This window comes from Halichoerus grypus, chromosome 5 (assembly GCF_964656455.1).
Source record: "Halichoerus grypus chromosome 5, mHalGry1.hap1.1, whole genome shotgun sequence".
Lineage (NCBI taxonomy): Eukaryota > Metazoa > Chordata > Mammalia > Carnivora > Phocidae > Halichoerus > Halichoerus grypus.
Genome location: NC_135716.1, coordinates 120962604 through 120977361, shown reverse-complemented (window position 1 = coordinate 120977361; position 14758 = coordinate 120962604). Strand labels below are relative to the sequence as shown.

The following is a 14758-nucleotide window of genomic DNA, read 5'->3' as shown; positions in this document are numbered from 1 at the left end:
CTATCTAAATCCTATCTACTCCTGAAGCCCCCATGGAAAAACCCCGTATCTTCCATGAAGCTAACGCCATTTCAAGCCACACTAACCTTGCTGAACGTTCTTGCATTTAGGTCAATACCATTTCATTCCTCTTATTATTCACTCATTATTCATTGAATAATCATTTTCTAAATGATTATTACCAGGCACTGTTGCTTTGGCCAGAAAGCAAACAAAAACACAGACTTTTCCTGCCTTCATTAAGCCACAATCAAAGCAGTAACAGGGTTCAGTAAAGATACCTTATGCTCCACAGACACAAAGTATAAATGGGTAGATGTGGAGGTGCAGGGCCATACCGGGTAAAGCAACATTTTTGTGCTTCTTTGTTGTTAAAACTATTTAAATGAAGGAGGTAGTGCTGTTGAAATATATTCAAACCTTCTGTGGCATAAAATAGATTAAACATTTTAACTGATAGAGACAAGACTGAGATATTGTGCTTTGTTTCATGTTAATTTTATAATCCTATAGATGATTAAGGTTTTTTTTATAGGACAGCAGTATGTCTTTCTTCATTCATTCAACAAATAGCAGAATTTTAATTTTATTTGTCTTTTCTGACTCTTTAAGCTTCAGACATGGTATGCACTAAATAAATATTTGTTGATTGGAGACAATCTTTGATCTCAAGTTGGGGACTAGGTTTACACCACACGGAACAACCACTGCACAAAAGCAGCCCTTTCCTCCTACTGCTTTTCATGACATAAGGAAATGTTCATGAATTTGCAATGACACTTTGGTTTATTAGTAGTGTCTTTTGGATCAAAAATTTCCTCCAGGGTGCCATGGAAGTTTCTGTTTCTCTGTAGCTAATGTTTTTGTTCACCAAAGACCGTTTTGGAGTATAGCCAACCAAATGGAATTGGCTGGTAAAAAGCTTTTGTGGGTGAGCAGTTTGGAAACAAGTTTCAAGACCATTTGCCAGCAAAACCTCAGCAGGTAGAATTTTAAACAACATAAGTTAATACAAAGGCTTGATTTGAAGAAGACTGGAGAAGCAGGAGCGAGAACATAAAGTAGGTAACATCCCATATTCTCTGAAGGTAAAAATTAAAGTTAGCTTCTCTTATAGTTGCGAAACTACCCATCAACTCTTTGGATAGAAACAGATGCTTCTGGAAGACAGTCATTCTTCAAAAGATCTCATGCTCCAGAAAACAGCCCTAGAGTACATTAAGGTTAGGTATTATGCAAGACCTTTTGTGAGCCTTTGGTTTCCTTCAGTGTGATTTGAAAGCAGGATCACACAAGGAAATTTCAAAACCAAACTAAGTAAAAAGATTATTTCCAACTAACATAAACTAGAACTTTATAGGATCTGGTATTACACAAAAAGTGCCCATTGCTTTGACTCAAGAATCAGCAATTTCCTTATATTTATAATCTTCAAATTAGTTACAACTTTCCCTTATCTTATTCAGCAATCTTGGTGAAGATGAGCATTCCCACATCATGCGCAATTCTCTCTTCAACTTTTAATTTCTCTGGGTACAGAAAAAACTCTGGACCCTTAATTGAGCAATTATTATTTCTTAAGTGAATACGGAGTTTGAGGATAGTGCCAACATCTTCCTTTCATCCAGAGAACAAGTCTAACACAGCGGCATACATCGTCTGGCAACACCCCAGCTTTAGGTAGGAGAGCCAAGTGAAGACTGAATGGGAAACTCATTCTTCACCCTTAGTCACTCCTTGGCATCTACTGAGGTTCTTGAAAGAATGCCAATTAGGACCGATTTACATGTGTCGTTGGAGGTTTTAGATAACTCTTCACTAAGAACTGTTTGTTTTTCTCATTTAGACCATTTCTCCAGAGTAGGATTTGCAAACTTGCTGCTGCATATGCCATTTGCAGATCATTGCTAGGTTCCCATACTGACATAAAGGACTGGTACTTGAAAAATTCATTAAGAAGTGACTCATCTGAACTCCCAGATCTAAATCTGTGGAGAGATTCTACCACGTTTTCTATGATGTTGTCCCAGAATTAAAGCAACAGAAAATGAAGAGTCTATATGCAAACAGTTTATAAAATATGCCTTGACAGGAACTTACTGCTTCATAGCTTGAGCCATTGTTTGAGCAATTCTAATTGTCTTAAAATTTTCTTTATATAGAACTGGAATCCACTTCTCTGAAACTTCTACCATTTCTCTTGGTTTTCCAAGATACTCACTGTCTCCTTTGCATAAGAAGCCCTTCGAGTATTTGAAGATAGGTTCCATGCTTCTCTTCCTCTGCAGGGTTCTCTTTAATTAAACTACTATTCCTTCAGCTACTCCTAAGGTTATATGGCATCCAAACTTCATCATTAATGAGTAGATTTTGAACATAGTCTGTTAATAATCAGCTCAATTAAAGTTAAAAATATGTACAACTGGTACCTTAAATAATCTTTTTTATGTTTGGTTAAGTTTTGATTGAATGCTGTATTTAGTGGTCTATAATACCTAAGATACAATCTAGAAATTGCTATTAAAATGTCAGAAACCCAGCTACAGAAAGCATCTTTTTGGTTGCTTCTATTAATGAAAATTTTACTAGACACTAGTAAGTAGTGATTGAAAAATCATGTTGAAATATTACTGTTAGCTACTGGTATAAAATTTCCCTCCAGAGGACTATCACAACTTTGGGATAAAATAAATACAAATTTTAGCAGCCCCTAAAATTGTTAGGAAGACCTTAGATCACTTTGCTTCTTAATTATTATTTCTAAAAAAATTTATTATACAGTATCAAATTAAAATATAGTTACTATTTGAAAAATTCCAAGCATTTATGAAAATATAATAAGCTAACCCTTTAAATCAGACTTGAAGACAGTTTGAATATTCCTTGTATGCCCACAAAAGTTTCTCTAGTCTTTTGCAAAATGCTAAAATGATGATTTGTCCAACAATGTAGATGGTTAATATTCACCCAAGTGACATCAACAATTTAATGCATCATGCTTTTACTTCTCATTAAAATTGCTATTACTGAAGCCTGACTAAATTTCCTTCATGCTTGGCCCTCTAAGTCTGATACCCTACAGTTTTCCTCCTATTTCATACGTTTTGCTTTGTCTTCAGTTATTTTTCTTCCTTCTCTTACCTGCTTTCAAGAAATAGAGGCTCTTTGATGTGCCAATTCCAAATATATTCAGATAAAATGCAAATAATTCAATAGGCTTCTTCAGGAGGGCTGACATTTGAATGTGAGAGATTGTTTCCCTTACTCATTGGCTCTCCCACTGAGGTTAGATGACCCATGGTAGTGACTTGCTGGAGTGAGTTTTGAATTGGTAAAAAAAACTTCTAATAAAGGAATGATGGCAGAAAGAGAGAAAAAAAATCAATGAAATAGGAAAGTCCAAATGTATGTTCTTATCAAGTCTTATACTTGTCCAATAGTTACAGGCCTCTCTGAAAATATTTATATGTGTGGGTGGAGGCAAGTTGCCCATTAAATTGTAGGAAGTGTTATCAGATTCATCAGGACTTGGTTGTAAATTTGACTATACAGTTTTGGCTCATAGAAAAATAAGGGGGAAATATCTGATTAAAGTGTGCATTGCTGCTGAGGCAACTGAATGTTGCCATAGCAATTGAGATGAAATGTGCAAGAAGTGAGATAATTAAATCTAACCCCTTTAGTAGTTTTGACAGTCAATGCACTGCCAATAGGAAAAGTTATCTACAGTATTAAGATAAAACACATTCCTCATGGAAAGTCTCCTTACTAGTATTTTGTTGTTCCCTTTCTAAATACATTGCTTTAGGTGTCTAATTTGAATGTTCTCTTTTAATAATCAAATACAGTTTTGACCTTGGTCTACAGCTGCCTAGAATTTCTGCTAGTTTATTGTATCATGGGAGCAGACATCTATAAAAAATATCCAATTTTTTTTCCCCTCAAATTCTTAAAAAAAGTATATTAAAGCCAAAGCTGTCAGATTTGAGCTTAGAATTCAATAATATCTAGAACGTGCTGCCCTCTTCAGGAGCTGGTGCTTAAAAATACTTTGCTTTTTTTTTTTTTTTAGCAGTTTAGAAATTATAAATATGAATTATAATATCAAAAATTATATTGATAATTATTTGAGAATAAGCACCACATCAGTGAAGTATTTCTAAGTTAAAGAATTTTTTCCATTAAAATATTTCAATAAAAATCAATAAATACAAATTTTGAAATAAATTATTAATATTTATAATGAAATATGAAAATAGTTTTCTTAAAAGAAACTACACTCATTGGCAGAATTCCTGAATCACTACAGAATTTCAGACTTCCATGTTTTCTACCCAAATGTTTCTTTGAGAATAAAAATACCTAAAAAATATGTCTTCAATGTCAAAATCTAAGTAGGACACGCTTCAAATCTTAATTTTATTCTCTAGAAAAAAGTAAATTTTGTGAACCTCAATATTTGTCGTTTGAGGGGCGCCTGGCTGGCTAAGTCAGTAGAGCATGCAACTCCTCATCTCAGGGTCATGAGTTCAAGCCCCATGTTGAGCATAGAGCTTACTTAAAAATATATATTTGTCATTTGAAATTTTAGCTAGTTCTCATTTGTAGAAACATTATCTTTCTTGGAAATAATGATTCAGATTACATTAACATATGATAATTTTTATTCAAAATTACTTCATTCAAAAATAATCCTGAAGGGTCTGAAATATCATTTTCCAAAACTTCAAGTAAAAACCCTTTTCTGAGTGTTATCCATTAAAATTTCATTAGCCATCATCCAGTTTTGGTAGAGTGGTTGAGGGAGATGAACTCATTGTGGTTAAGTTTTTAAATTAAATTAAGTTTTTGATATTTAAAAAATAAGTAAGTAAAGGAACGGAAAACGACCAATATGTAATAACATTTTTCAGGATATGAGAAAAGCATATTTTCTCACATCTGGACATGTTTCTTTCTTTTTTTTTTTTTTAAAGATTTTATTTATTTATTTGACAGAGAGAGACACAGTGAGAGAAGGAACACAAGCAGGGGGAGTGGGAGAGGGAGAAGCACACTTCCCGTCGAGCAGGGAGCACAATGCAGAGCTGGATTCAGGACTCAATCCCAGCATCCTGGGATCATGACCTGAGCCGAAGGCAGATGCTTAACGACTGAGCCACCCAGGCGCCCCTGGACATGTTTCTTTATGTTAGAACTATTGACATTAAGAAAGGTTATTTTTTACTAATTATTAAATGTGAAAGTGTTAATTAAAAAATTTTAAAGAACACAATAAATTCAAGAGCAAATGCCTTTTTAAAATATAATTTTGTTCTAATTCTTATCATGTGACACAATTAAAATCTTGTTTTGAATCAACAGAAAACAATAAGAATATAAATAATGCTTTATTATCATTTATTTAGTGCGAAAAAGTAGGAGCTTGGATTCCTAATTTTGTTTCTCAGTTCCTACATCAGATTTCCAGTTCAAGATTCCAAACAGGAAACTAATTTACATCTTAAAAAAATGGTCATTAATGTTGACTTCAAGAAAGTAGAGTGACCCTCAGTTTTCCCTTAAAAAGTTTTAGGCATGGCTGTCCCATCTGTATCATTGAAAGATTCAACTGAGCGAAAGGGGACAAGAATAAACAGTTCATTGACAATATTCTCTTAATCCTATAATATTTGTTTGGGGAAAATAAAATGTTTTATTTCTGACTTTGAAACTACTTATCACAACAATTGTTTAATCTTAAAGTAGCTCTGTCCAAAGGCATGCAATATGTGTTCAATAATTCTTAGAACACTGATTCATGTTTTCTGCAATAGATTTACTTCATTTTTGTTTTGCTGCTGATGCATTACATTTGGCGGTTAGAACCCCTGTGGATGGAGGTATAATAAATAATAATATTTTCTTTGCTTTCCAGGGTATTTATGGCATAATGATAAATTTCATTTTTCCCAGAATGGTAAGTAAAGAGCTCTTTCTATATATGATAGTACTCAACACAAACAAGAAAAAGTGAATTGTTATAATAAAAGTGGAGTGGCATTTGCTAAATATATTGAATGATCTGATAATTATAAGGTAGCTTATACTCTTGAAATAAATGAATGCTGCATTCAAATTCTATAAGCATTCCAAAATTCTCACCATATATGCTCCAGGCTCTTCAGAGGGAATATAAAGTTTCTGTTTTCTTTGTTGTATTGCATTTGAACACAGTGTAGTCAACATTTTGTTTTCTGGGGTAATTTATTTTAAAATATACACAGATATAGAAATAAATGTGGTTTATATTCTATGAGCATAAAGAAAAAGCATATCTGTGATACATATTGAGAGTGGGTGAGTAAGAGTCCTTTGGAATTTTTACTGTTACATAAAAACTGATTGTAATTTATGTTTGACCAGGGCTTTGCAGCATCTGTGAATTTAAAAATGTTTGTTTTTTAAGAGCATATATCATGACTTCTCCTAGGCAAGCTAGATACTGTATGATTTTGTTTAAACACATAGTTTTCTTGCCTTTATGTTTTTATGATGCAAGAAAGGTAATATTTAGTTTTAGTCTTAATCATAACCTCTTTACAATTCAAATAACAATAAAAATTAATTTTATTGAATGGGAAAGGTCAATGTAAAATGATATTTCTCAGCAAGTTATTACTGTCTCCTATGAAGTTTTTTTTCCCCTCAGTGGTCTTCGATATTCCCTATAAAAAGAAGGAATTTCTCACTGTAGGAAAAATTCTCTTTGAAAGAAACCAATCATCAAAAAGTGTTATTAAGTGAAAAAGCACAGCACAGAAAACATACATTATATGTTGTGTACATGTGTGCGTGTGTATCCAGTGGAGAGAGAATTGAGAGCAAACTGGTGGTAAGCTCAGAAAAAGTTTTACAAAAGATGCACAAAACAGTGGGAATATGGGTGGTTTAATAGTCTTCATTCCATCTTCATTTCCAATAATAAATATGTATTATGGGGTGCCTGGGTGGCTCAGTCAGTTAAGCATCTGCCTTCGGCTCAGGTCATGATCCCTGGCTCCTGGGATCAAGTCCCGTGTCAGGCTCCTTGCACAGTGGAGAGCCTGCTTCTCCCTCTCCCTCTACCCTTCTCCTCAACCCCTGCTTGTGCTCTTGCTCACTCACTCTCGCTCTATCTCAAATAATTAAAATCTTTAAAAATATATGTATTATTTTTATAATCAGAATGAAAGTATTATTTGAATAGGCTACTCAAAACTGTATATTTATTATTAATGAAATATAGATATATATAATAGAGGAAATACATCTTGTGCCAATTGCATAATCAAAATGATCTTATACAATTTAAAAAAAGCAAAAACAAAAACAAAAAAACCCACCTAATCACAGAAGGAGCCAAAAATATAAATTGAAGATTACTTGGATTAAAAAAAAAAAAAAAAAGACAATGAAGGATTTTAAATGAGGTCTAGTCTATCACTTTTATTAATTTTACTACAATACAAAAGTACTCCTAGAATTCAGGCAAATGTGTGTGAAAAAAATAAACATTTTTGATATTTTAGGAACTTTTTCAGAAGAAAATGTCTAGGGGCACCTAGCTGACTCAGTCAGTAGAACATGTGACTCTGAATCTCCCGGTTGTAAATTTGAGTCCCATGCTGGGGGTAGAGATTACTTGAAAATAAAATCTCTTATAGATAAATAAATAAATAAATAGATATTTTTTAAAAAGGAGAAAAGGTCTAGCTAGGGAAAGGCTAAAACATGAAGGTAAAACTTTTAAAATAACTCAGACTTTAAGTCAGTAAATCAAACTACTCAATAATAACAAAAACTTTGATCTAAAATCTGTGTAATTTACTCATCTACAACCAAATAGTCATCTTTGCAAGTTTAATGTGTAGAATTATTTTAAGGTACAAGATTGAAAGAAAGTATAATAGACAACTAGGCAATTATAAGGAACTTTTAGCACAAGATACCTTAAAGATAAAGATATCTTTAGTATATTTAGATATAACATCTTTAGTTGTATCTTTAGTACAACTGACATATCATGACATTTTAGAAAAAAAACAAAATTAACTTTCCATCCATAAGCTAGATTGGGTCAACATAACAAATTATTGGATAACTAAAACATCTGCTCATTCCAATTATTTCTTTCTGATTTGTAACTGCAAATTTAAGCAAGCCACTCATTTTCTGTATTACATGAACTGAATTGAAATGTAAATATATATTTTGTTTGACATGTATCTATTCAAACTAGCTTTAAAATAAAATAAATCTTCAGCATTAACAAGTTTTTCTAGTAGATTAGAGATAAATGCCAACTATTTAAATAAAGCAAATTTCTCAGTGTAATTAATCTGCACTTCAACAAAATAGATCTTTCCTCTCATTCCCAATTCTGACTTAATGAACAAAGATTGAATGCATATTTCTGTGAATAGTCACAGCATCTAGTCCTCAATGAATAATAAAATATATTTTATTTCTGAGAACATTAATAAAAATTTGTTACTTTATTTCATTAATGACAAAAATTTCATATTGGAGTTAACTATAGCCAATAGTCATTTTGCCATTTATCTTTTAAAATTCCACAACAGTTTCCAATATATCAGATGTCAATTTTTAGATCAGATGTAGTAATAGTAAAGAATTGTTAATTGGCCAACAGGTTGATTAGTTTTAAGATATTGAAAAAAGCAAAGATTAAAAACAGTTCTCTCCTTTTCCTTCAATTAAAATTGCATGCAATTATTCTTGTAGATTATAGATCTCTTTTGGGATTTCCGGTTTCATATAACTTTTTGGTTCATTTCACAGGAATAATAGTCATCTTAATTAGCAAAAAACAGTTGATGGGCTTTTTATAAGAGGGAGTTCACTCCATGCACTGATTACTGCCACTAGATTATTCTGTTTAAAAATAATAATAATAAAGCTCTGCTTTTAGAGCAGTTAAATATGTTATCTGTTAATAGCCATTGTCTTTGAAGACAGGATGTCTTTCTTTTTTTTTTTTTTTAAGATTTTATTTATTTTTCAACAGAGAGAGAGACAGCGAGAGAGGGAACACAAGCAAGGAGAGTGGGAGAGGGAGAAGCAGGCTTCCCGCCAAGCAGGGAGCCCGATGCAGGGCTTGATCCCAGGACCCTGGGATCATGACCTGAGCCGAAGGCAGATGTTTAATGACCGAGCCACCCAGGCAGCCCAGATTTTGCTTATTTTGAGAGAGAGAGAGAGAGGGAGAGCAGGAGTGGTGGGGAGAAGCAGAGGGAGAAGCAGACTCCCCACTGAGCAGGGAGCCCAATGTGGGGCTCAATCCCAGGACCCCAAGACCCCGGGATCATGACCAGGTGCCCCAATTATTTCTTTTTTAAAGTGATGGTTTCTAACATTTGTTTCTGATACATGGAAACACAAATTTTTGTATTTTTATTTTATCCAGAAAACCTTCTGAACTTTCTAATTAATTCTCATAATTTATCTGTATTTTCTCTTATATTTCCTATGAATACAATGATTTCTTCTGTGAGTAATTTCATTTTTATTTCTTCTAGTTCTTATACCATTTCATTTTTGTATACTCCACCAAGTCGACATCTTGCCCAGTATTGTACAGAAATGGTGATAGTAGACAACTTTGTTTTTTCCTGATTTTTAAAAAAAATGCTATGAAAATTTCACCATTAAATTGTAGGGGTTTTGTAGATATCCTCTATCAAGTTAAGATATTCTCCTTTTTTTTTTTATCTTTGATGGATATGAAATTTTACCATTTTTTTTCTACAGTAATTTAGAGGACAACATAATTTTTCTCACAAATGTTTGTTGAACACTGAAGTATTTCTTACCTTAAGGACATTTACTGAATGGGGTGAGAAAGAATTTTACTTTTCATGTTCTTGCTCGTACTAGAAAAAGTGACAAAGCCCAAGGCTTAGTGCTAGGATCCAAAATGGATATATCCTCATCATTAACCTGGTCTACAAATACATCCATCCCATAGAGGACTGCAAGAAAAATTGTAAGTCTTAAATGCATAACTAAAGAGAAAAAAAATTCTCCTCTGAAAATTCTTAATCATAAACCAGCCTTACTTTGTTTCTAGCAAAAATTCACATAATCTCAGTGGTCTAAAGACTCCAAGATAAGAATTTAAGCTGGTCCCTAGTTGTGCCTTTTGGGCTCAGTAAAATCAAAAGAAAATCCACTCTAGAGAGCCCTTTATTCCATCACTCCGAGAATTTTAACAGATAAAATTCCATTAGTATAAGCCCACAGTCAGAAATCACAAACACACTATTAAAAAAACAGAGGGGGCAAATAATCAAGAATCAGGTGAAAAAAGATAAAAAGCAGAATCAGACCCACAAAGACTTCAAATATTGGAATTACCATTTTCATTCTTTTCTTTTTTATTCTCCCCTTCATTGATGCACATAAAACTAAATTCAAAAATATTTTTTGGATTTAATTTCCTCATGAATAACATAAACTTTCCTTTCTATAATGTTATAAATTAGTAATATAGTCAAGTTTAACTTGCAAGCTAAACCTGGTTATATTGAAATGGAATTTGATCACATTTATTTACCAAGCCATAAGAACTTTGGGAAACAAAAAAGAGTAGAAATAAGAATATGTACTTTTCTGTTCAGCTTAAACAAACCAGTAAGATGGTAAATACTGTATTAGAATAAAAATACCAAAATATATATTGATGGTTATTACAAAAAATCTATTTTTCAAACTTCTTTGTAGACAGATTCCATTTAGCTAAATACTCAATATGATAAGCATATTCTAAATTTTTAGAATATCCTTTATTTGTGTAGCATGTTATTTTCACCCAAAATCTCAAGGACTTCCAAATATTTTTAAATTTGTGTTTTGAAAATTTCTAGAAAGGAATTTATTCTCACTTGACCTTGAACTCCTGATTGGTCTTATGGTACCCACTGGCCAAAACTGAGCCAATCATAATCTGCCCTTGTAATTTTTTAAACTGGAATTATGGAGCCGATTTGTAGGCAAAGGGAGAATACATGGGTTTATGGATCCCAAGGAAGGCTGATTTTGAGACTGAATTCCAGTTATTAAACTTTCTAGGGATCCATGAACCAGTAAATTGCTTTGCTGAAGCTTATTTGAGTTATTTCTGTAACTTGCAAACAAAATGGTCCTGATAACTACACTTATATAAAGAAAATTAAATTCTGAGATGGTTTCACTGCATGCTGATAATCATAGAAGGCAATAGATGAATAATACTTTTAATACCTTTTCCACCACAAGGGAGGGGAATTGGGAAGAGTCCTGGGTGAGTTCTTTTGAAGCCCTGCCTTGACCAGAATGTACTTCTTCCCTCTGATTTATTCTTGAGGCAGGTCAAAGTTAAAAGGATTACCTAAGCTTATTCCTTATAATAAGGTTTAAGATCCCTATTATTTTGACAATTAAAACTTCTGGTATCTAGGGGTGCCTGGGTGGCTCAGTTGGTTGAGTGGCTGCCTTCGGCTCGGGTCATGATCCCAGAGTCCTGGGATCGAGCCCCGCATCGGGCTCCCTGCTCAGTGGAGAGCCTGCTTCTCCCTCTCCCTCTGCCTGCCTCTCTGCCTACTTGTGCTCTCTCTCTCTCTCTGTCAAATAAATAGGTAAAATTAAAAAAAAAAAGGTTTCTTAAAAAAAAAACTTCTGGTATCTAGAGGGATTCTATCATGTAGCCCTTCCTAGGTGTATTATTTTCCAGTTTTCTATTTGAGATTTTTATATGGCCTGAAGAGAAAGGGACTGAAATTTAAGGGAAGAATGTAATATTTATTGAGCATTTGATGTTATATTAAGGACCTGGTTGGTCCATTTTAATTCCTTTCCTAGTTGGGTGTTATGAGCTGAATTGTGCCTCCCCCCCATTCATGTATTAAAATCCAAAACTCCAGAGATGTCTGGTGAACTCTGTCAGTGGAATATGTGACTCTTGATCTTGGGGTCATGAGTTCAAGCCCCACGGTGGCAATAGAGATTACTTTAAAAAAAAAAAAAAATTCCAAAATTCCAGTACCTCAGAATATGGCTGTATTTGCAGAGAGAACCTTTAAAGAGGTTACTGAGATTAAATGAGGTCATATGGATGAGCCCTAATCCAATATAAGGGCTCCATATAAGAAGAGATTAAGACACAGACACACACAGAGGAAGACCATGTGAAGATCCAGGGAGAGGACCACCATCTACAAGCCAGGGAGAGAGTTCTCAGAAGAAATGACCCTGCCTGACAAATCTACTCATAAAATGTGTTGCAAAAATGTCTGCTCTACTCTCTGTGCCCACTGTTATTGCCTTAGTTTAGGCTTTGTTTTTCTTACTTGAAATATTCTAGCAGCCATCAGCTTCTCATCATTCTAATTTAAACATTCATAGTCATGCTGGCAAACCCACTTATTATTGAGAACAAGTTCTGCTCTGTAGTCTCTTCTTATCCCTAGGGTAAAGCCCATGGTTCCTGAACCTGGCTGTGCATCAGAATTTGGGGTGGCATTCTTTTAATTATAGATTTTCAGGCCCCAGACAATTTCTCTTGATTCAGAATCTATGGGCATGTGGTCTATAAAATGGTATTTTTAATATGTTCCTAAATTGATCTTATGAATAATGGAATCTGTTACATTTATTTGCCCATCTTTTTATTAATGATCATATGACAGCTTCCCCCAAACTTCTGACCTCAGCCTTTTGAAAATATATTTCTTACTATACCTTCCATGATCACAGTGTTTCTTGAATAGTAAATGTAATTACACCTTTTTGAAGTAAACTGGTGATTCCTTTATATTAACAATTCAATTTCAGATATTTTCTTGTTAAAGGTCTATACTTATTGTAGGTTACAATATGTCTGTCTTCTGAGAAGCTACAAAAAAAGTCATAAAGATATTTTAATACGTAGAATAGTAAAAATAAATGAAGCCTATCTAGTTTGTTCACTGTAAAACCCTTCACTACTGCAACTATATGAAAGGACTTGCAGAAACATTTACTTCTCTTGTAGTTAGTTATTCTGTGGCCTGGCCCTATTCATAGTGATACAAATTGTGTGGTAGGAGGACCACAAGTGAATGTGGGTTTAGAGCTCACCTGTGAAAAGGAAGTAAGATCTCAAACTCTAATGTTGTCCTCCATATCATAAGCTCGATTTACGCACTTATCATTTGGCAAAAATTGACAACTTTATACCCCGAAAAGAAAAATCATACTGCTTTTCTTACCTTAAATTTAAAAAAAAAAAAAAAAAAAACAGTTTCAAGGCTGAAGCAGTGGGTCTTTGCATCTACCCATAGATAGCATGACTTTTAAAAAAAAGGTAACAAATAATGGCAATACTTAAAAGTAAACTCTGCAATAGTCTACACTTGAAATCAAAAGCACTTTTTCTGACCATAGTTAGATAACAAAAGAAAAATTTGCTGAATATATCTGCCAAACCATTAATTCATGTGTTTTGTGTTTTTTTTATATCAAGCATTTATGATATCAAGCATTATATAATATAGAAATATCAAAACAGACATTGATTCTTGATTTTGCGGAACTTTCAGTTTAGTTAATGGAAGTCCTGGTTTAAAAAAAAAAAAAATGAGGGCGCCTGGGTGGCTCAGTCATTAGGCATCTGCCTTCAGCTCAGGTCATGATCCCAGGGTCCTGGGATTGAGCCCCACATCGGGCTCCCTACTTCAGCTGCTTCACCCTCTCCCTCTGCTGCTCCCCCTGCTTGTGCTCTCTCTCTCTGTGTCTCTCTGTCAAATAAATAAATAAAATCTTTAAGAAATAATAATAATAAATGGTATTCTTACAGGAGCCTGGAATGGAGGCAGAGAGGGAGAGTGTGTATGAGTAGAGGTCATGCCCAAATGACACTTCCTGGAGGGACCACTTATTCTGTACTCAGATGCCAACAGCCAGGAGTACTTTAGAACTTGAGTAAACAAATGAGCATGCCCTCTTTCAGTACAGTCTTTGCTATCTGCGCACACTTGTAAAAAGGCTGGTACAAAAACTATATATTATCCATGGTCTACTTTTCCTGTTCTAAATGTGTACATTCATGTATTCATTGCACAAATATTTTATTACAAGTACCCATGAAATAAGGTTTCTTAAGCCGACTGAAAGGCCTCAGTATGAAGTGACATATTCACAACTACCTAGTCCTTGGCTTATTTTTTTCCTGGCTCATATTTCTAAAATGGTTGATCCTTCAGATTGTAATCTTAACCACATAGAACAATAAAACTGTAGTGTTTCTAGACTTGGGTTAGCATCTCCAGAAGCAGAAAGTTCACTATTTCTACAATCAAGATACTGCATCTTTGAAAAAATCTGACTATAAGTGGTTCTGTTTTTAAACTGAATTGTGCCTCATTATACCTTGCAGCATCTTAATTCAGCATCTTGGGACATTCAGAATAAAGCTAATCTCACTTTCACATAATAATGTCTTTAATTCAAAAAATATAGGTGAGACTTTCATGAAATTAGGATAGGGTTAGTCAAGAGAACTTGGAAATTAAAAGAAGTGGATAAAAGAAAGAACTAGCCATATTCTCATTACCCAAGACACCCACATTTAAAATGTTGATGTTCCATTTCCAAGCTTTATACTGTAAATAGTTTGGATTCTCTCATTTTGCATAATTTTACCAACACATATGTAAACACACACACACACACACACACACACACACACACACAATATGTA

The 14758-nt window shown here is 33.7% G+C and overlaps 1 protein-coding gene and 1 long non-coding RNA gene across 21 annotated transcripts in view; one reads left to right on the top strand and one right to left on the bottom strand.

The window, feature by feature from the left end:
* Nucleotides 1–14758, top strand: part of ADGRL2 (adhesion G protein-coupled receptor L2) — a 609197-nt gene that overhangs the window by 384479 nt on the left and 209960 nt on the right. For all 20 annotated transcript variants that reach the window (XM_078072845.1, XM_078072847.1, XM_036076672.2 and 17 more), the window contains one exon: nucleotides 5918–5959. The gene's annotated coding sequence lies outside the window, so the exon portion shown is untranslated. The remainder of the gene's footprint in view (nucleotides 1–5917; nucleotides 5960–14758) is intronic.
* The window catches only part of LOC144381913 (uncharacterized), an 87113-nt gene that overhangs the window by 49727 nt on the left and 22628 nt on the right, over nucleotides 1–14758 (bottom strand). The gene's annotated exons all lie outside the window — the stretch shown is intronic.